The 21,623-nt window shown below is 39.1% G+C and overlaps 1 protein-coding gene across 13 annotated transcripts in view; it reads left to right on the forward strand.

Moving 5' to 3' along the window:
• Positions 1-21,623, forward strand: part of APBB2 (amyloid beta precursor protein binding family B member 2) — a 369,238-nt gene that overhangs the window by 113,308 nt on the left and 234,307 nt on the right. For all 13 annotated transcript variants that reach the window (XM_024731651.1, XM_024731661.1, XM_024731662.1 and 10 more), the window contains one exon: positions 21,011-21,127. The gene's annotated coding sequence lies outside the window, so the exon portion shown is untranslated. The remainder of the gene's footprint in view (positions 1-21,010; positions 21,128-21,623) is intronic.

Below are 21,623 nucleotides of genomic sequence, written 5' to 3' on the forward strand. Positions count from 1 at the left end.
GGTTTAAATAAATGACCGGAGGGGAAGTTGTTGAATTCAAGTTTTTTTCCTTAAATCTGTTAAATTGTGTCTTTTGTAATAATAGTAATAATATTTTAATAGTAATAATATTTTAATCAAGTGAGATTCACATAGGGATTCAGTGCACATTAATAGAATATATGCTGGGGCTTTTCTCTTAATAAACAGGGTTAAATTGGTTTTATAGTTCACATGGATTTGAAGACATGAACTAGTATCTTGTCATACAGATATATGTAAAAGCTTTTTAGGTATTCAGGTAATGCTGGACAGTAATTGCAGCATGAGAGTTGGGTAGGATTAAAATCATGCTTATTGGACCAGTCTTTTCCATATTAATATTGATATTTTATGAGATAATGATGCATTTACCTTCAAGTCCCATAGTTTCTTGTTCCCTGCAATGTTATCTTTCATAGGAGGGTAGATTTCCAGAGTAGAGGGACTGTTTCTATACAATCTTAAAATTGTTTTGGAATAAAATTCTGGCTCTGCCTCAGGCTATCTGTGGGTGATTTCTTTCTCTGAGCCTCGGTTTTCTAGCCTATAAAGTGGGAATAATGGCATCTATTGCTTAGAGTTTATTAATATAGTGTTTATTCATTCCTGCATCTGTGATAAGCACTAACAAAAAGGTTAATGTTCTCCAAGGCTTAGGAATCAATAGCAGAAACTGAGGTGGAGAGACATGTATTATTATTGGAAGGATGAGACTCAAAATAGTTGACAACCAGATTCTGGCCAATCAGAATGGATGCTGACTATAAACATTGGACAGTCATCACAGTGCTCACCTACTGAATATCATCCTGTGTTATCGGTATCAGGAAATCTGTTTAACCTGTGATGATTTGCAAGAAACCCATTGTGTCTCCTAGTTATAAATTAATGCTTCCTCTTCTGAGGTGATCAGGAAAGGACACCATCTTCATATGGTGAGGTGAACCTAGCTCTCATGCCTGGATTCCTGTCCCAAGGTTCCCTTTTCTTTGGGGACCTTGCTAATCATTGCTGCCAGCACTGTGATAGCTCTGCTATCCCACTCTGCTTTCCTATTTCCCACTCCATCCTTAGCTTGGAAACATGTCCTTAATTCCCTATAGTAGATGAAAGTTGAGTTTATGACCTTTAACAAAATCCTGAGAGTCCCATAAAATTGCTACTAGATATGGCATACTGAGACCCATCCTCACTGGGCCCTTACAAGGCTACCTCTCTGGCCTAGACCACCAGCCCCCTCTCCCAGAAGTGACTATCAGCATATTTAGTTGTAGAGGCAAGGCATCAAATAGATTAAGGCCCTGAAGAGGGAAGATTTCTGCCAGGTCTTTCCTTCCTAGTTTTCATTTCTTATCTCAGGCTCTGCCTCTTCCCAGAGTAATTGACACTGGGAAGTCCACCTCTCACAGGGCAGATCCTAACCGCTTACCCCAGGGATGGGACGACAATAGCCACAGCTATCAAAAAATTCAGAATCAGTGCAAAGGCTTCCATATAATCCTAGAAGGTTCCTTTCCTAAGGCAGGCGTGAGTTGGTTTAATCATATTGGGCATATACTGATGTGGTCAAGAATCTTTAAGAAATTGTTTTGCGATCACCTCACACCTGTTAGAATGGCTGTCATCAAAACTACAAGAGATAAAAAGTGTTGGGGAGGATGTGGAGAAAAGGAGCTCTTATGCACTGTTGGTGGGATCGTAAAATCGTGCAGCCACTATGGAAAACAGTATGAAGGTTCTTCAAAAAATTAAAAATAGAACTACCATAAGATCCAGCAATTCCACTTGTGGGTATATGTCTGAAGGAAATGAAATCACTATCTAGAAGAGATATATTTGTTCCCCCATGTTCATTGCAGCATTGTTTACAATAGCCAAGACATGCAAGTATCCGTCACCAGCTGAATGGATAAAGAAACGGTGGCATATATATCCAGTGGACTATTATTCAGACATCAAAAAGAAGAAAATGCTGCCATTTGCAACAACATGGATGGACCTTGAAGGCATTATGTTAAGTGAAATAAGTCACACAGAGAAAGACAAATACTGTATGATCTCACCTATGTGTACAATCTAAAAAAAATCCTGAATTTACAGAAACAAAGAACAGATTGGTGGTTGTCTGAGGTGAGGGGTTTGTGGGTGGGAGAGGTAGTCAAAAGGAACAAACTTCCAGTTATAAGATAAATAAGTCATGGGGATGTAATGTGCAGCATGGTGACTGTAGTTAACAATACTGTACTGTACATTTGAAAGTTGCTAGGAGAGTAGATCCTAAGAGTTCTCATCACAAGAGAAAAAACTTTTTAACTATACATGGTGATAAATGTTAACTAACTTACTGTGGTGACCATTTAGTCATAAATACACATGTCAAGTCATTATATTGTACACCTTAAACTAATACAATGTTATATGTCAATTATAGCTCAATAAAACTGGAAAGAAAAAGAAATCATTTGGTGGGGAGATTTTTTCTGGCAGCAGACTAAGGTGGTACTCCCAACCTGAAGCTCAGGAGTTTTATTAGGGAAGACGGAGGAACACTGGGAACCTAGGTTCTAGTCCCGGTTTTGCTAACTGCTAGTTGTGTGACCTTGAGTTACATAGGTACCCCTTCCTGGGGTCCTCATTTTCTTATCCATAAAATGATTTTCACATGTAATATCATTTTAAAGGTCTTTGTCAATCAGAAATTCTATGCATCTATAATAACTCCTAAAAATGCACCGTACAGGGCTTCCCTGGTGGCGCAGTGGTTGACAGTCCGCCTGTCGATGCAGGGGACATGGGTTCACGTCCCAGTCCGGGAATATCCCACATGCCGTGGAGCGGCTAGGCCCGTGAGCCATGGCCGCTGAGCCTGCGCGTCCAGAGCCTGTGCGTCCAGAGCCTGTGCTCCGCGGCGGGAGAGGCCACAACAGTGAGAGGCCCGCGTACTGCAAAAAAAAAAAAAAAAAATGCACAGTACAATTTTTGAACAAATTGAACCTCTCTGTATCTGATGATGGTGATTACCTTCCTTGACACTGCCCTGGTTTGTGACTGTAGCTGTTTTGTGGAGACCCAGGTATCTGTTGCTGGAAAAGGCCTTTCTACCCATTATCTGATATTATACTATTCTGTTGGTATGCTTTTCAAGTGCAATGGCAGAACAGGCTCACCAAGTCTCCCCTGTGATTGTCTCGTGCGAAAAGTTGTGAATTTGGTCCATTGTCAGCCTGAATGTTAGTGATGATGCCACCCTATTTTAAACGTTGAATCCTCTGTATGTCTGAATGGTAGCTTCCGATTCGCAATGTTCAATATATTACTTTATAGGTTGATTAATTATTATTAATGTCAGTTGGTAACTTGGAGCAATTCACCCTTAAAACTTATTGAAAGAGAGAATATGTGCGGACTTCACAATTGCAGAAATGTCTTTGGGGTTTTGATAAGGATTCCATTGAATATGTATGTGTATCTCTTTGGGTAGTATTGACATCCTAACAATAATATTAAGTCTTCCAATCTATGAATGCAGGATATCTTTCCATTTATTTGACTCTTCTTGAATTTCTTTCAGCCACATTTTGCAGTTTTCAGTGTATAAGCCTTTTGCCTCCTTGGTTAAGCTTATTCCTAAGTATTTTATTCTTTTTTGGTTCTGTTATAAATAGAATTGTCTTTAGTTTTCATTTTGGATCGTTCATGGTTAATGTATAGAAATGCAACTGATTTTTGTGTGTTAATTTTATATCCTGTAAGTTTGCTGAATTTGTTTATTAGTTCTACCATTTAAAAAAATTTTTTCTGGAATCTAGTGTTTTCTACATCTGTGATGGGTTTTCATGTCATCCATGAATAGAAATAATTTTACTTCTTCCTTTCCAATTTGGATGCTTTTTATTTCTTTTTCTTACCTAATTGCTCTGGGTAGGGCTTCCCGTACTATGTTGAACAGAAGTGGTGAGAGTGAGCAGCATTCTTGCCTAGTTCTTGATCTTAATGGAAAAGCTTTCAGCCTTTTCCATTATTGAGTATATTGTTAGCTGTGGGTTTTTCATATAAGGCCTTTATTTTGTTGAAGTAGTTTCCTTCTATTCCTAATTTGTTGAGTGTTTTTTATCATGAAAGAGTATTGAATTTTTCAGGTTTATTTTCTGCATCAGTTGAGATGATCAGGTGATATTTTTTTCCTTCATTCTTTTAATGTGGTGCATTACATTGGTTGATTTTCATATGTTGAACCATCTTTGCATTTCAGCAATAAATTCCACTTTTAATATGCTGTTGCATTCTGTTTGCTAGTATTTTGCTGAGGATTTTTCCATCAGTATTCATAAGGGATAATGGTCTGTAGGGGTTTGTCTGTTTGTTTTATGTAGAAAACTTTCGTTGGTATGAGTGTAATGCTAGCTTCATAGAATGAATTTGGAAGTGTTTCCCCCTCTTTCATTTTTTTAGGAGGACTTGAGAAGGATTCTTCTTTTTTAAATGTTTGATAGAACGTACTGGTAAAGCCATCTGGTCCTAGGCTTTTCTTTCTGAGATTACTGATCAGTTTTGTTATTAGGTATAGGTCTGATTTTCTTTCTTCAGAGTTCCATCTTGGTAGGTGTTTTTAGAAACCTACCCATTTCATCTAGGCTGTCAAATTTGTTACCCTACAGTTGTTCATAGTACTCTTTTATAATCCCTTTTATATCTTTACAATTGGTAGTAATGTTCTCTTTTTTATTTCTGATGTTAGTTATTTGAGTCTTCTTTCCTTTTTTTTAGTCTAATTAAAGGTTTGTCAATTTTGTTGGACTTTTTAAAGAACCAAACTCTTGGCTTTGTTGATTTCTCCCAGAGGTTGGCTTTTATTCATTCTTACAGTAAGCAAATTGATGTTTATATTAGTTTAGTATTAGACTTCTGTATTTTGTTTTTGTTATTTGGCAATGAGTAAGACCCCTTTGCCTTACATATGTAGATGTATGAAGGGTTTAAATAATCAGTGCTTTTAAAATAATGCACTTGACATTTTTTCTTCTTGGGTGATATTTTTGTCTCACTGCTCATTGTAGTTTGTTCTTACAGTTGGTTGCATTGTTGTGGTTACTCTCTCAGGGATAGTTAAGGTGGTGTCCCGTGATTTGGTTTCCAACTGGAAAGTTCCTTACATTTTCTTCATGTTAAACTGCTAAGAGTTCAGGTGAGATTAATTCATTTCCATTATTATTTTAAGTAAAAAGCCAATTATTTATAGAAATGCATGAACTTAGGGAGGAAGGCTTAGAGGACTAGGTAGAAAATTACAAATTTTAATTGTTTTTGTGAACCATGATGCTTCATTCACTGATGTGGACTTACTGCCTCTTCCCATCCTACTCATCCATGCAAAAATTTTGAGGTTACCAAAATTCAGTCAGTGGCCCTCTCTGTTGATTATAAACCAACAGGAAGCTTCAGCATTATTTTCAAGGGAATGCCACTCAAAGCAATTCATTTCATAGCCCCCACCCTACCCCGAGCTAAAAAATCTTGTCTAGGCCTGTTGGCTTACCTTAATTACCTCTTTTTTTTTTTTTAATTAATTAATTTTTTGGGGGGCTGCATTGGGTGTTTGTTGCTGCGCGCGGGCTTTCTCTAGTTATGGCGAGTAGGAGGCTGCTCTTCATTGTGGTGCACAGGCTTCTCGTTGCGGTGGCTTCTCTTGTTGCGGAGCACAAGCTCTAGGTGTGCGGGCTTCAGTAGTTGTGGCTCGCGGGCTGCAGTAGTTGTGGCTCGCAGGCTTTAGAGCTCAGGCTCAGTAGTTGTGGCGTACGGGCTTAGTTCCTCTGCGGCATGTGGGATCTTCCCAGACCAGGGCTCGAACCCGTGTCCCCTGCATTGGCAGGTGGATTCCCAACCACTGTGGCACCAGGGAAACCCTTAATTACTTCTTGGTAGTCCATTTATTCAATCCATTTGGACCAAGTATATTTGATCTCAGGGGTATGATGAAGACTTGACTTCCGTTGTGTGATGTCCTTGTTTCTCTCATTATCCCAGTCTTTATATAGACTTATTTGTGAGTCAAATAATTTATTTTGATAAGAGATTTCTATCACTTTCCCCATAGATTTGTTAGTTTCTTGTTATCTAGAAATCACTTTTATTTCACCAATAAAATAGTTTCTTGTACAGTTGCTTTATTCTGTTTATTCTTTTTTCTGTCTCATTGATTCTAAGACATACATCTTTCACATTTTAACATTCGCGAAATTTGATGTATGTTGCCATTGCTGACATCTTATAACTATTCTTGGCAGCAATTTTGTTTTTATTCTTAGCACATAAAATAGTGGTGTAGCTTCCAGTAGCACTTAGATTTGATGAAATAAGTTTCTATTAATAATCATTGTAACAATTACTGTTAGACACGTAATGTTAAAATGCTACTTTTGCAAGAATCTGTAATGGCAATATAACAGTTTTACCGTAGGAGCTATAAATGACGATATAAATATCAAGTATTACAAAAAGTTTAGAGTGGAAAAATCACCTATAAGCTCCAAGTCTATTTACTTAAACACGTATTTTTGTGTGTATTTCATTCCAGTCTTTTAACATATGTATGTATTTTTATTTGGTTGTAGTTGTAGTATACATCTTATTTTGACCCCTTCTTTTTTATTATTGTTACATCTTAATTTCCTCTGTTGCAGGCCTTAATGTTTGTTTTTTTTGTTTTTTTTTTTGCGGTATGCGGGCCTTTCACTGCTGCGGCCTCTCCTGCCGCGGAGCACAGGCTCTGGACGCGCAGGCCCAGTGGCTATGGCCCATGGGCCCAGCCGCTCTGTGGCACGTGGGATCCTCCCGGACCGGGGCACAAACCTGCGTCCCCTGCATCGGCAGGCGGACTCCCAACCACTGCACCACCAGGGAAGCCCCATGTTTGTCATTTTTAATGGTTCCATAAACTATCCAGTCTTTGACCGTAGTAAAACAGCACATTGCCCAATTGTTGAAAATTCAGAATATTGCCATTTTTCCTATGATGAATAATGCTTCAGTGAACACCTCTTTTGTGTATTTTTTGATTCTTAATTTTGACCATTTTCTTAGTAAAATATAACTTTGTAGACGCCTCCTGAACTTTGTTTTATTGTCAAGAATCAATCTTTGTATTCAGATAAATCACCAAATAAATAGCTACTATTTTAGTGCCGTTCATTCATTCATCATCAGTATATTGGACTATTCTGTGTTCAGTAGTGCCAAGAGCTAAGTATTAAAAGTTCAGTAGGGTACACCTCTGACCTGTAATATCTCATAGTCCAGTGGGAGACTCAGACTGGTCAAAAATAAATACAGCAATATGAGTGATGTTGGAAAGATAATGGTAAAGTTTCTTAGTTGCATGAAGTTGACTTTGACAGTATTGTTGATTGGTATCCTTTATGATATAAGAGGTGTGGACGTATTCATGTCACATAAAATCTTCTAAGTGTATATAATAGGCTTAATAATATGACAGAAATTGGTCTCAGTTGACCTATCCAACCTCTTGTCCTTCACATTTAAATCTTTCTGGGGGGCTTGTGATCCAGTGTTCATCAGTGTTCCATGTGTCATGTTTCTGCAATGTGCTAAGTTCCCCGTTGCCAGTAGGTGTGTCACATGCCGCATTCCTGTTCCACACCTACTACAAACTGCTGTGCTTGTAGTAAATGTTGAAGGATTGGTGTTCATTTGACTTGCTTTCAGTTACTACTTTTTCAAGTGAGCGATAATATTTCACCATTTTATAGTTTCCTTAGAACTTCATTGACTGTCAGTTTACATTGTGTGATATTGGTGAAACCAATGCCATTTTAGTTACATCTTGTCATTTGTTTAAAAAATTTAGATTAAGAAGGTGTTTGAGAGATTATATACTCATATAGAGATTCTTATAGTAAAAGTTTAAAAAAAATCTGCTACTTACGATGGTTGGAAGCAGAACCTACGCAGAATGAAACAAAACCCCTCAGTGTGAATTTCTGAATGATCTCTTAAGCCATTGGAGAGGGGAGAGAAACAAAGACATATTTCTATATACCTAAATATTAATTCAGGCTTTGGATACAGTGAGTCTGTTTTGGAAATAGCTTTTAGGGTTTCACCATTTTGAAATTCAGTAACTAGCTGTGAATTTGCCTCCTTTATACTTGTGTATCAGAAACTGAGCCTTATTTTAAAATTTCTCACAAAAGTAGTCTTGGAAAAAGCTTTTGAGACTGATTTCTTGGGATCCCCCCACCTTTTCATTTCTGAAACCTAAGTAGCAAAATCAAAACCTGTGCTTTGTTCTGTACAGAGCTAAAATCAAACCTGTGCTTTGTTCTGTACAGAGCTGTGGTGATTAGATTGCATATTTACTTTGACACACACGCATGTTGCTGTGTGGAATCACTGTCCATTGTAATCTCCAAATGAAACAGGGAGCTGGAGGCGGGGTGGTGATCTGGGATTAACTGAGATGAATTTATCTCAGCTTTTCAAAACACTGTGTGAGCAAAATATAATTCACCTGGACAACTGTGGAATAAAGCTCTTGTTTTAGTGGCCATTAGATATTTCATGGGAACTGACGGCACAGGAGAAGAATATATGGTAAAGATGCTTTGGCAGTTGATAGAATTTGAAGTAGCATTTACATCACCAACTGAAATACAATTAATTTTTTTTCCAAGATGATTTATATAGCCTGACTTCTGTGACTGAGGGATTGATCTCTTGGCAAGTCTTTATGAAATAACACCACAGGAGGGGAAATTATGTGCGTACATCAGGCTTTGCATTTACTTTGTTAGCCTTCTTTACAGAGTGCGTATAATCTTGTTCAGTATGATTAACAAAAACTGTAGCTGTACTTTGTCATGAAAGACTTCTTCAGTTTCCAGAAACAATGGGCACCACAGAGAGAGGCTTTCTTTCTTTCCATCCACATTTCTATTAATGTCCTGATTGCACTTTACTCTTTTATGAAGCCCTTTTGGTCACATCAACCGTTTGTTCTAATCTATCTATCTTAACTTCCAGCTTCGTCTGCAAAATTTGTGTGGTTAGCCCAACACACATGCAGATAAATTGCCTAGGGTTCAGCTTTCTCAGTCTGGGAACTAAATACGCTGCAGTAGGCTGAGCTGATGGATGTAGGTTTTCAGCAATATTGATGTTTCTACAGCTGAATATAAATCTTTGGATGCCTTGGTTTGCATTTTCATATTCATGTGCAGTTCTTGACCACTGGTTTTCAAATAGCTTCAGCTCTCAGAAAGCTCTGTGTTAAGTAGAAAGACAAAGAAAATTGTTCTTCCTCACCCACTGCTCTTCTGCCTACTCACAACAGTGAGAATCGTGAGCACAAGTCTTTTGCCAAATGTGAGTAGTGACAACTCCCAATTCACAGACTGATGACATTCTCGTGGCTTGTTGTCAAGTCAGTTAGTGGTTTTGAACTTGGAATGTGTTTTCTAATGGGAGAAAAGAATTCAAAGAATAGATGAGCCCGCTAAAACTTTTAACCCATAACATTCCAGCAGTATAGTTTTATTTGTACTTTAAAACCTAACCTTCCCCCATGTTTCCCTGTGGAAAAATGTCCTTGATTCTGCTTTGGTATCATAAGGAACATAAATGTTTCATTCTTAACTTCAGGAGATGGCCACCTATCTCCCCCTGTGTATCCTGGGGCAATGCATGAGGCAGGGTTCTGAGACAGAAGCAACGGAGACTGGCTGAATGCTTTACGCAGAGAAGTAATTTCTGGAGAAGATGCTGTTGGGTGGTTTCTAGAACTGCTAAGAGTTAGGAAAAGGTCAGGAGCAATTAGAGACTACACAACCAGATTCATAGCCAAGGTCATATGCTATGATTAATTCTATGCAGGGTGGACCCTGTCACTGAACACAGGATCATGCTGTTTCACACTGACCACACCATTGGGACCAGACACTTGCTACCAACTCTGTCACCTCAGCCTTTGCTGCCTCTGGGCACTAGATGTTGTTGCCATTGCCCTCACCCACAATAAGTTCCTCCTGCCCCTGTCTCCAGCTTTAGATGCAGGTTGGGCCAAGACTAGGTCCCATGCCTTAGCTTCAAGGGAGTCTGGCAAGGTGAATGTCCAGCCATTTTTGTCTCTATGTTGAAAGGTGTGTCTCTCATCAATACTCATATGATGAGAAATTTCCCAAATATAGGAAGGGGGTTCAGATGCTGAATAGTCTCCATCCTTCTTCCCTCTATAAGGACAAATCTTCACTATAAGAAACCACCATCTGGGCTCTGGTAGATGGGGAGTGGCCAACGTGTTTATCTGTTTGAAGCTGTAGTTGACCACTCTATGATAACAGAGATGGCGGATTCCCTCTTGTGCACTGGTATCCAGGGACCCTTTCATCACGTGTTAACTAAGGCTAGAGGTGTCACTTGACAATTTAGGTGTAATTGACCTCTCACGGTGTGCTCCTTACTACTTTAAGATAAAATGCATTAAATGGAATTTTAACAATTTGATTAACTAGGAGGAGCAGATTAAGATTTATCTGTTTTTTTAAAATTTATAGTATAAAATGAAACTTCACATTATCAGTTTGTCTTAGATGATTTATAGATGGTTTATATATTTTATTCATAAATTTCTACCCTCTTAAAAATGTTTTTTTATTTGCAGTAATACATATATGTAGCTTACAAGTTGCTGCCTGCTTATTTGCATCGTCATTTCCCATTTCTCAGAGGCAACTACTTTCAATTCAGTGAGCTCTTCTTCTGATATTTACTTCCATGTAGCTAATTATCTTTATAATGATGTTTCTTGAATTTTTTTTTTCTTTTCTAGACATTAAACATTGAATTTCTATTAAGGAATATAAGGGGTTAGCTCTCTTTTACACTCCCTCCCTTAAATACCTGCCTCTCACTCTCTGAGATAGTTTATATCTCGATTTATTTTCACCATAAATATTTTTCACAGCTGAGTTATGCAGTGTACTGTGATTTTATTTTCTTTCTTGTTCAGCATATTAAAAAAATCTTTTTTTTTTTTTTTGGCTTCCTATTCTATTTATGTGCTACTTATTCAGCCCCAAATTCTCAAATAAGGTCAAACACAACGGCTTGGCTCTCAGTTCTTTTGTGTGTGTCTGTGGTGTGTGTGACGTTTTTTCCGGGAGCCTTCTGCTTGCCTGCTCCCTTCTGGACTGTTTGCTCTTGAGGCCTTATGCACAGCTGTTGACCCGGAATTTTTTTTTACTACCATGTTAGGAGTTCTTGATTGACCTGTTTACTGAATAGCATCTCTCCTGGTTTCCTCTTTCTTTGGGGGGAGGCACATTGCCCAGTTGCTTCTTGAGAAAGAAGAGTGTGTATGATGTAATTTTCTGGAGATCTGACATGTGTGCAAATATCACTTAGTCTCTCCTCACATATGATTGGTACAGAATTTAAAGTGGGAAATTAGTTTCCCTGAGAGTTTTGGAGTCCCTGCTTCATTTTCTTCCGCTTCCAATTTTGCTATTGTTGGATGCGTTTCTGATTCTGGTTACTTTATATGTGACTTCTTTTGGGAGGGGTGTAGCGGGGGAGCTTTTAGAGTCTTTTATTTTTAATCCCCTAATGTTCTGAGGTTTCAGCATAATGTGCCTTGGTGTGTAACTTTTTCCATCCATTGTGATGATTTTTGCGGCAGGTGGTGGAGGATAATTTTCTTCCCACTGTTTTCTCTTTTCTGAAACTCTTATTTGTCAGATGCTGGAACTTTTGTATTTTTCCTCCAACTTACTTATTGTTAAAAAAAAAAAAAAAGTCCCTGATCTCTATCCTGCTATTTTTTTGTTCTACTCTTGGGGAACATTTAAATCTCTATTATCTTCTAACCCTTCTATGGATTTTTAATTTCTGTGATCATAATATTAATTTCTAGTAGCTCTTGTTCTAATAATATTTCTCTTTTATAGCATCCTATTCTTGTTTTGCTTTACGGATGCAAGTGTCTTTTTAATAATGTGTATGAAGTTTTCTCCCCGCTCCCAGTGTTGACTGACTGTCCTTTCTCCTAAAGTTCCTGTCTGTCACGTTAGGCTCTTCGTCACATGTCTGGTGATCATTGGCTGTCCATTTTTATTTATGTGGAGGCTCTTTGTGCATAAACAAGCTGACAGGGCTCTCTCATGTCACCTGGTGACCTTACTTGCCATAGGATGATTTTCTGTTTTCAGAAGCCCCCTTTCTCCCTAGTTTTGGTAACTGTAGATCTCTTCTCTTGGGCTGGTTAGAAACCCAGCAAGGGAGGGGCTGTGTGTCTCTCCACTCAGTGTACACTTTGACTCAGTCCTCTGTTTCAGAATGGTACCTCCACCCAGTCACTCTTCCTAGTGTCCCTGAGTCCAGACCTTCTCAGGCGGAAGGAAAGAGTTGACAAGCTTCATGGCTAAGGACAGATCTGGAGGTTTACTCCTTAAAATGTCTTGCAAGCGGTTCTCCGGTTTTCAATGCCATCTCTGCGCTTCCTTCTCCATTCGTCCCCCACTTTGGATGGAACTGGACTTTGTACTTTTTGAAGGGTCTGTGCCCCATATTGTCTGGCTTCTTCCTGTCAGTTCTGCTAGTAGGCATTTCAGTTTTGTCTGTCCCTGCTTTGAAAATTCACTTGTCATTTTCCCATCTGCTTTCCATTTTCCAAAAGGTTTTTCCATTATTTTTCTCTTTTTCCATTCTCTTTCTTCTTGTGAGCTTATCTCTTCCTCTTATTTGGTATCACTTAGTGGAGGGAATGCAGTTAAGCACATGATTATAAACCACCACTTGAGGCTGAAAATCCTTAATCGTGAACTTTTGAGATTTGGTCTTTCCATTTGGATACATGGTTGTCTGGCCCATTAAAGAAGAGTTAATTTGATTACTCTAGGATGGATTCCATCTACTATACTTTTCAGTTTCATTCAGAGATTGTTACTCTCACTGTCAAAATTGAACTAGGTGTCATCCTTTCTTGATTTGAGTACATAATAGGAAAAAAGGTCAGTTATTTCTTAGGTATCAATTCCAAGTCTGACCTCAAACCCAGTCACAAGAATAACACACACAATTTACAACATTTCAAAGAAATGACTTCCATCCCTTCAGGTTTTCCACGGCCATAATCCCAGTTGGGTCAGTCTTTCTTAGATTCCCTACTAGTTTGACTTGAGTTGTGTCCAAGCTGGAAAAACATTCTTTTCTAAGTACCGTTTTATGTGGTAGCTGTATTCTGTAGGATACTGAGTTTCCGTGAAGCATCTCTGTAGATTCTATAGAAGAATGTCAGACCATGATATCTTTCTCATTCCTAGGATAAAATCTCAGAATATCTCTTGTAAAATGAAGAAGATTTCATAATGTGCCAAAGGCTTACATTATTGAACATGTAAACACCACAGCAGAATCAGGACCAAATATGACCTCTCCTTCAACTTTTTCCTTAAATTTTATTAGTTCTCCAGTTTTAACAACTGATTTTTTAAATAATGTTTAATGTATTAAGGTATGTCAAGAATTACTGTAAAATTACTATGGGCCTTATTTAACCATTGTAAAGCAAAGGGAGAGCCAATTCAAACTTTAAAAGCTTTTTGTGTCCTGTAGGGTTTGAATGAATATAGGGGAATCTGATCTGATTCCCACCCTAGAGTTTACAGAATCCTTTTTTTTTTTTTTAAATAATGTTTACCTTCATATGGTAGAATTAATATTTTCCTGTTTCAGACACCTCATGTTCTTTGTTGGTCAGGGTTGAGAGTATGCAGAGCTTCTGAGAGGAAACATTTCTATTTGAAGGTCCCTGTTTTCATCATGATAGGTAAAGGATGCCAGGCATCTGTGCTGTGCTAAAGCTTACTAGAAGTGTCGCTGCCTCTGAGCAAGAAACAGGAAGTACTTCTGTCCTTAAAGCCAGAAATAGATGCTCTTTCTCATGATCATAACTCAAAAGATCATCTTTTTTTAATGAGATGGGCTCATCCCTTGTGGTTTTTCACAGATTTAATAATCAGATTATTTAATGCAGAGCTTGGAGAAAAGTAGGTCTGGTGAGATAGATTCTGGAGATTTTCCTGGAAGCCAAAACAACATCAACTTTGTGCTTTTTCTTTTTCTCTTTGTAAATCTTTTTACCTCATCTTTCCCTTTTATTTTTCATTTACTATTTTTGATGATTCTTAAAGAGATTTTCCTGTCTCATTTTAACATGGTGGTACATTTACATAATGTTCACTGTATTTTAACTTCAAAAGATCATCACCAGGGGAGAAAAAAAGAATCTGCAAGAAGAATTGGATGCGTCAGGATTTAGGTATACTCTATATAGTCTAACTTGCTTTAGACAACTCTGCCAAGTATTGTGTAATGTGTTGGCAGTCGGAAGGAGAAAAATTGCTTCTTTGCTGATTTTAGGAAGTCCTATTTGTGTTTTGGAAAGTGGAGCAAGGTAAAAATAAAGGGAAGAAAGTAAAAGTACTTTAAGGGAAATAAGGTATTGTATATGAAAGTGCCTTGTAAACTGCTAAATAACATAAAGCTGGTAGTTACTATTATTGCAGGGGCATCACTTACAGTGAGAAAGCAAGGATTCAAAAAAGAAAAATGGGAAAAAGGGAAAAGAAATTTGAATAAGAAAAAGTTGAGGAAGAAACAAAGTGGGAATATCATAATTGGGGGAAGCTTTACATTCTAGTTTTTTTACCTGAAAATACAGTAATACTTGTACTTGCTATTTAAACAGTTAAGTTGAAAGCATTTTATTTATTAACCAAAAGGAAAGTTGTCAAAAATAATTTGGGAAGAGGATCTTATCATATGAGGTGGTGAGAGCTGGATAGGAACCACTAGGCAGATGACTTTCTCAGCTCTAAATAAAGATCTGTGTGTCATAGGGAGTTATGTAGTGCGTTTCCACTTAATTAAGGTCTAATTTACATTTTTTGTTATCGTCTGAGCCTTTCATTTGTTCTTCATACCTTTGCAAGGTAGGTGTCATTAACCCATATTGCAGATGGGAGTAGAAGGCTAGTTGACTTGCCCACAGTCGCTTACTTATCCAGTGACAAAGCCCTCCCTTCTCCAGCTTTTGAGTTTATTCCCACATTTCCCCAGGTACTTCACATCAGAGCAATTGGTTCGGTTGTGTTCCTGGATATTCAACTTATTGGGTTTCTCTAAAAGAAGTCCTTGAAATATAACCGCAGTCACTTAAAAATAACACCCCAGGGGCTTCCCTGGCGGTGCAGTGGTTGAGAGTCCGCCCGCCGATGCACGGGACACGGATTCGTGTCCCGGTCCGGGAAGATCCCACATGCTGTGGAGCGGCTGGGCCCGTGAGCCATGGCCGCTGAGCCTGCGCGTCCGGAGCCTGTGCTCTGCAACGGGAGAGGCCACAGCAGTGAGAGGCCCACATACTGCAAAAAAATAAAAATAAATAAATAAAAAATAACACCCCAGGGCATTTTTTAGGTTTGGCTGTGTCTGTACTAAATGACTTTGTGCGAGTCCTACTTAAGGAATAGGATTTGAATTCTGTAAGAACCAAGGAATAAACAAAAAAGACATCTCAACTGCCCCGGTGTGGGTTCAGAGTCTGTGTACTGTGTCCTTCAGAACTTATCTGGAACTTCGTATTTTAAGTTTTAATTCTCTTATGCTTTTTAGTTTTATTTGGTTTCCAAAATCATAGCTGACTTGAAGAAGGGAAAGGTTGATACTCTAAAAGCAATGAGACTCAACCCTTGACAGCAAGGGAGAGGACATAACCAAACTATGAAAGGTAGGCAAAAATATCTCCCAAAATATAGCAGTCAGCAACCTTTGAGTAGAGGAACAGACATCCCTCTGTGCCTGGAAAGGTTGTCTTGCCACTGGCCACTCTAGGCAAGGTCAGTCCCGTTACCAGCAGCACACACATAAAGCCAGTCCTATGCCCTGTCCCCCATCCCATCCATTCATCTTCCACTCACATCCTGACTCCACTTGGCTCTAGACCTAGGTCTGTGACTTAGATTTCACCTTTGGCTCTCCTTTTCCTTGGTGTTTGAATTTCATCAATCTCTTCCCTTTGATTCTCAGAGTGTCCTGTTGCTTTGGTGGGAACTCCCCATCTAGCTCTCATCATGGTGGTAGAAACTCAACATCTGCCTGGTATCCACTGGGCCAGCTTCTTTTCCTCAGAGATAGTGTTCTCATGTTCTAACAGAGCATGATAATTGATAGTCATATTGATGATCCTGTGTCACCAAAGCCTAATCACATTCTGGATTCTCTGAGAAGACTTTACCTTTTAGGAAAAAAAAAAAATCCAGTATGGTTGAAATTAAACCCATTTTATTACTTAGATGGGTCATCCTTCAGCCATTATGAAACTCTTCATCATCCTCAATGCCTTACCCCTTGAGGTTTCTAAAAAGCAGAAATTATATAGTACTATAAGTGCAGAGTGATACAGAGACTTATAATTTGATGAGTTACAGAATATGTTATTTAGAACATATCAACTTTTTTAATAGGTTGAACCAGCTTTCATATCAAAAAAGATGTTACATTAAACAAAGCCCTTTAAAAAATATTGTGCTTACAAATTTGTCTTTTAGGTTAATAGCAAATACTTGAGTAGAGTTGTTATGTTATAAAACAGAAAGGGAGATAGTAGAACAAGTGATTGTTGACATGAAATGTTTATTTCGGAGAGAATTCTTGGCATTTTTGCCCCATGTCAGCATAATAAGAATTTGGAGGAGAGGAGGGAAGCATTGATGTATTTGTTGAGGGTTAATGTCCCTGTAGAGCATTTGTGTTAGTGAATATATTACGGTAATACCATAAATGTAGTAATTAAAAAGTTGCACACTAAACACTTTGTGTACTGGCATAAATATTCCTTTCCTCCCCTTGGTGGCTTGCATTCAAGTAAATGGTGTATTGTTCATCTTGGTCTCCTAGATTCTTAATCAAGAATAGGAAAAAAGGATGGCAGTCTCAAAGATCTGTTTCCTTCTCCATATATTGCTGTTCAGATGGGCAGAAACAGATTGGATGTTTCAGGACCGAGTTATTTTTTAACAGTTCAGAAAAATGTCACATAGTACATACTAATAAACAAAACAACAACCCCACTATTCCTCACTTTTGGGAACTTTATCCTTAAAGTTGTTTCCAAACAATGCTACAGTGCGCTTCTTGTCATGTGTAAAATGTGTTCAGTGTGATCAGTGATACCTTAGAGCTTATGCGTTACAAAAGAAATGAGATGATGCATAATATAAATATATTTTAGGATCAGAATTTTTAAGGGAGCGAGACTTGATTATCTCATTAGGATCTGTTGCCCAGTGGGTTGAAGCTGAGCGGGTTGCTGTGTGAATGCGCGGCTGGGAGGAGAGGCACCCTGCTGTTAAAGTAATAATGGGTCTGTCCTTCACACCAAAGGATAACAAAGAAGGCAGATAGATGTAAAGTGGGCAATTTCTGTTTCTTTGTACGCTCAAAATGTTCACACCTACTTATTTTCCCACTTAAGAGGCATCCTGTTTTTCATAATTTCATGATTTCTGATTTCTCTTAACACACAATATTTATTTATGAGTTCATAGAGACGTTCTTCTGTGAAGAGGAAAGTAAATGCAGTTGAATGCGATTTGCGGCTTGGCTCTGAGTCAGTTAGGGTGGGAAAGGAAGGAATAGAAAGACTAATTCTGTTCTCACCCTTTAATTGGCCTCTTTACCTCCTCGTTGTGAGAACTCTTTGCTTATGTATTGGTTTATCGATTGATTCCATATTTATGGACTGCTTGCTCTGTCTCCTGTGCCCCAGGGACACAAAGACGAATGGCCCAGTCAGTAGTCATCTGATGGCTCTGGAACCATCTCAATCCTGGCTGACTTCAAGGATGATAATGATGTGTTTATCTAGAATTCTAAAATTCTGTCATCTTCCAAAGATGGCCTGGAGACATGTTCATGTGACCAGAATAGACAAACAACCCTGGAGCAGCCTCAGAGTTTGTGAGATCACAAAGGCTGCCTAGAGAACAGAAAATCTGCTTTTCAAGGTGTTTTCCATTGTGTTAGATTTTCTAATGAGCCTTGCTACTTTGGGCATCGTTGGAGTGCTTTCCAAGAGCTAGGTCACTCCACCCACTTCCGGATTCACCAAAACCTGAGGCGAAAGAGTTGGGCAGGAGATGGAGGATGATGCCTGTGCTGCTGTCTTAAGGGACGTTTCGCTAGGAAATCGCAGGCAGGTGCCGCTGCCAGCTCCACCCTCCTCTTCTTTTTGCCTTTTCTTTAAGATGTCTGACTCTTCATTCTCATTAGGTTAGTCATGCTAGAAAGAATCTTTGAATTGAAGCATCTTAAGAGGCCTTGTACGATAGTGGGTAGTGGTTTCATTTAAATGAAACTGTACGTAAACCTTTGGAAAGGTTGGCACCGGGGAACAAAGATCATTATAAGAAGAGTGTTCTTCTGAATCTTTTGCTTGTATGCTATTTTTTTGGTACTACTAATAAGTTCTACTGTGGATGTGCCTATCTCGCAAATGCCCCTTCCCACCTTGCTATGTACTGGCGTATATGTTTATCTACCTTAAAACAGGGTCAGACTACTTACAACAGGGTAGCATGCCAGAAACCAAGATTTTCAAGATCTGTGTCATCAAACCATTTATGTGTCACCTTATTCCTAGCAAAGAACCATGGCAGCTATGTATCTACAATACTGATGTCTTTTAGTCTATTACCTCTAATATCCTAGTGCTGTTACCTACAAACTTACTATAACCATATTTGTTTTCACTCCTCTATGTAATTCTAATATAAGAGGGTTGTGAATTCCCGCTTCCTCTTCAAGGTCAGGCCCTTTGTTTGTACTCCTGACCCCTTTCCCCGACCTCCTTTGGGATTTTATTCCATCCTTACCTCCTCCCTCTTGAACTCTCAACCTTTCTGTCTCTACTGCTGTCAATACGGACTTCCATTAATTAGCACCAGTGCCTTTCAACAACTGTTCGTTCTCCTTTCCCTTCTTTCACTTGCTCTGTTATCACTGCCTCTACCACTTCAGTGAAACCACCTTCAGTCAAGGTGGCCAGTGACTGCTTAAGTGTCAAAGGCAAAGGTATAGTTTTCATTTCTTATCTTTATTCATCTCATTGTATTCCATGGTACCTCCCTGCCTTTCTTCCTTGGTCCTTTTCAGAAGATCTTTTTCCTCTGCCAGTTCTGTCATTGTCTCTACGGTTCTGCTTTTGGCCCTAATCCTCCAGTCTTCTCCCTCTACCCATGTTCCTTCAGTGATACCACCCACTAATCTAATTTATGCTACTTTCTATGTAGTGACGATTTCTGTGCCTTTACGTTTTGCTCAGGTTTCTTCCCCAAGCCTCACTCTGAAGAATATCTGGTTGTCCTCACTCGAACCTTCTACATCTCAGTTTCTAATGCACCAAACTAAACCCGTTGTCTTCCTTATTAAACTTGTTAATTCACTGGTATTCTCTACCCCATTTGTCACTGCCGTCCACCCACATGTAGTCAGGTACCATGTTGCTCTGCTTTTAGTGTCTGGATGTTTCCCAAGTACTAATTCTTCTCTCCTTTTCCCTTCCCCACCTACCTCCACTGCCCTAATCTTCACCCTTCCTCTCCAACCTAACTGGTCTCCCTGCCACTACTCTGCCCTCTCTGAATCCATCCAGAGAGAGAGTCATGCATCTGAAACCCAGCTCTGATCCATCAGTGGCTGTCTGCAACTAAAGTTCTCAAATATGTGTACAAGGTTACAGTCGGGCTCCAGCTTCTTTCCTGGCCTCGCTCTAGAGAGTCCAGCAACACAATACACCAGGCAGTTTTCTTACTCCTGTATTTTCTGTTGTCTTGTTTCCCAGTCCCCGCTTGGCTAAGTCCTGCCCAGCCTGAGGGCATGCCAGGCACCCCTGGTACTTGGAAGCCTTCCCCGACTTCTCCATTTCTGGGCTGCTTGCCATGAATCTCAGTCATTGTGCTCATCCCACTGCCCTTTGGGGTCAGCTGTGTGTGTTTCTTGGTCCCACTAGACTTTGCTTTCCTTAAAGACAGAGACAGTGCCTTATGTCTTCACATATAGGAGGCGTTCAACGTATGTTTTTTAAGTGAAGACTGGATAAGGACAATAGATCAATTTGATGTCTACAAAAAAGGGCAAAAGTAATCTATGCATAGTAGTGCCTTTAGGAGGGGGCACGAAGGGGGTTTCTGGGGTACTGATAATGCTCTGGGTTTTGATCTCGTGTGTTCAGTATAGGAAAATTCATTGAGCTGTGTGTGGTATGCATCCTTTTCTATATTTATGTTCTGCTTCCATGAAAAGTTAAAAAAAAATTGATTTGATGTCTTTGGTACCCAATGTAGAAAATTTAGTTTTTCCTTTCAAGCTTTTAGAGTTTTTTTTTTTTTTTTTTTGCAGAATATCAGTTTAGATGTCACAACAAAGAACCAGGCTAGTGCTATTCCTTGCCGTTAAGGAAGAGTGAGATGAGAAAGCATCAGTGTGGGTGGGGTTGTCTGGTCCTCTAAAGAGGGCCAGTGGCAGTCCAGTGGTTAAGACTCTGCCCTTCTAATGCAGGGAGTGCAGTTTGATCCCTGGTCAGGGAACTAAGATCCCACAGGCCACGTGGCGTGGCCAAATAAATAAATAAATAAATAAAGAGGGCCAGTGAGGGCCAGCCCTGATGGATAGACTTGCAGCGACGTGCACTTCTGTCACACTTAATATAGGGCCACATGCTAATAATCATCAACGTGCTCTGGGCCTGCCAACAGTGACAGGGAGACTTCATCTCGGATGTGACTATGAATAATTCATAAACCTGGTTATCTGGAAATTTGTGGTCATCAGTAGCATTTGAATGAAAATATGCAATCATTATTCTAAATCTGTTTTTTTATTTCTACTTTCTTTTTGTCTCCCCCTCCCCGTACCACAGCTTAAACATCTCAGTCTTTCCTGAGTACTTGGAAACTGCCGGGGCCCCTGAGAATGTGCTGACTGGTCGCTATGGGCAGACGGTACCCAGAGGCTCACTGTTATCCAGGCAGCTCATGTATGTATGGGATTTGTCTCTCTTTTTTTTTTTTTCCTTTAATTTTCAGTGTAGAATATTGCAGGCTTACTGAACTGGTGAAGGTTTATAAGATATACATGACAGTGTTTAGAAATGCAGGAGAATGGATCCGCTCTAGGGTAAGTTTTTAATATTGAATGATGAGAAATGTTATCTAAATTAGGATTTTTATAATTCAGTGGCCCTATAAGACAGACCAGAAGTGTATATCAGCAATCTGCCTTTTCTGTTTCAGCACATCCACTCACATACAGGTTTTTTTGTTTGTTTAAGTTTTCCTTTTTCATCACAATACATAACATTCGAAACAATAGCAATGCCATAAATTAGAAACATTTCCCAGTGATTTAAAAACTTCTTTTGCAATAAAAAAATTCATGGACCCAGAAGAGATCCTCAGGGTATGTCATTGTTGAATACATGTTGGCGAGAGAGTCCCCGCCTCTAATTTCTTTTTTTTTTTTTTTTTTTTTTG

This window comes from Neophocaena asiaeorientalis, unplaced genomic scaffold (genome assembly GCF_003031525.2).
Source record: "Neophocaena asiaeorientalis asiaeorientalis breed wild unplaced genomic scaffold, Neophocaena_asiaeorientalis_V1.1 scaffold39, whole genome shotgun sequence".
NCBI classification, from domain to species: domain Eukaryota; kingdom Metazoa; phylum Chordata; class Mammalia; order Artiodactyla; family Phocoenidae; genus Neophocaena; species Neophocaena asiaeorientalis.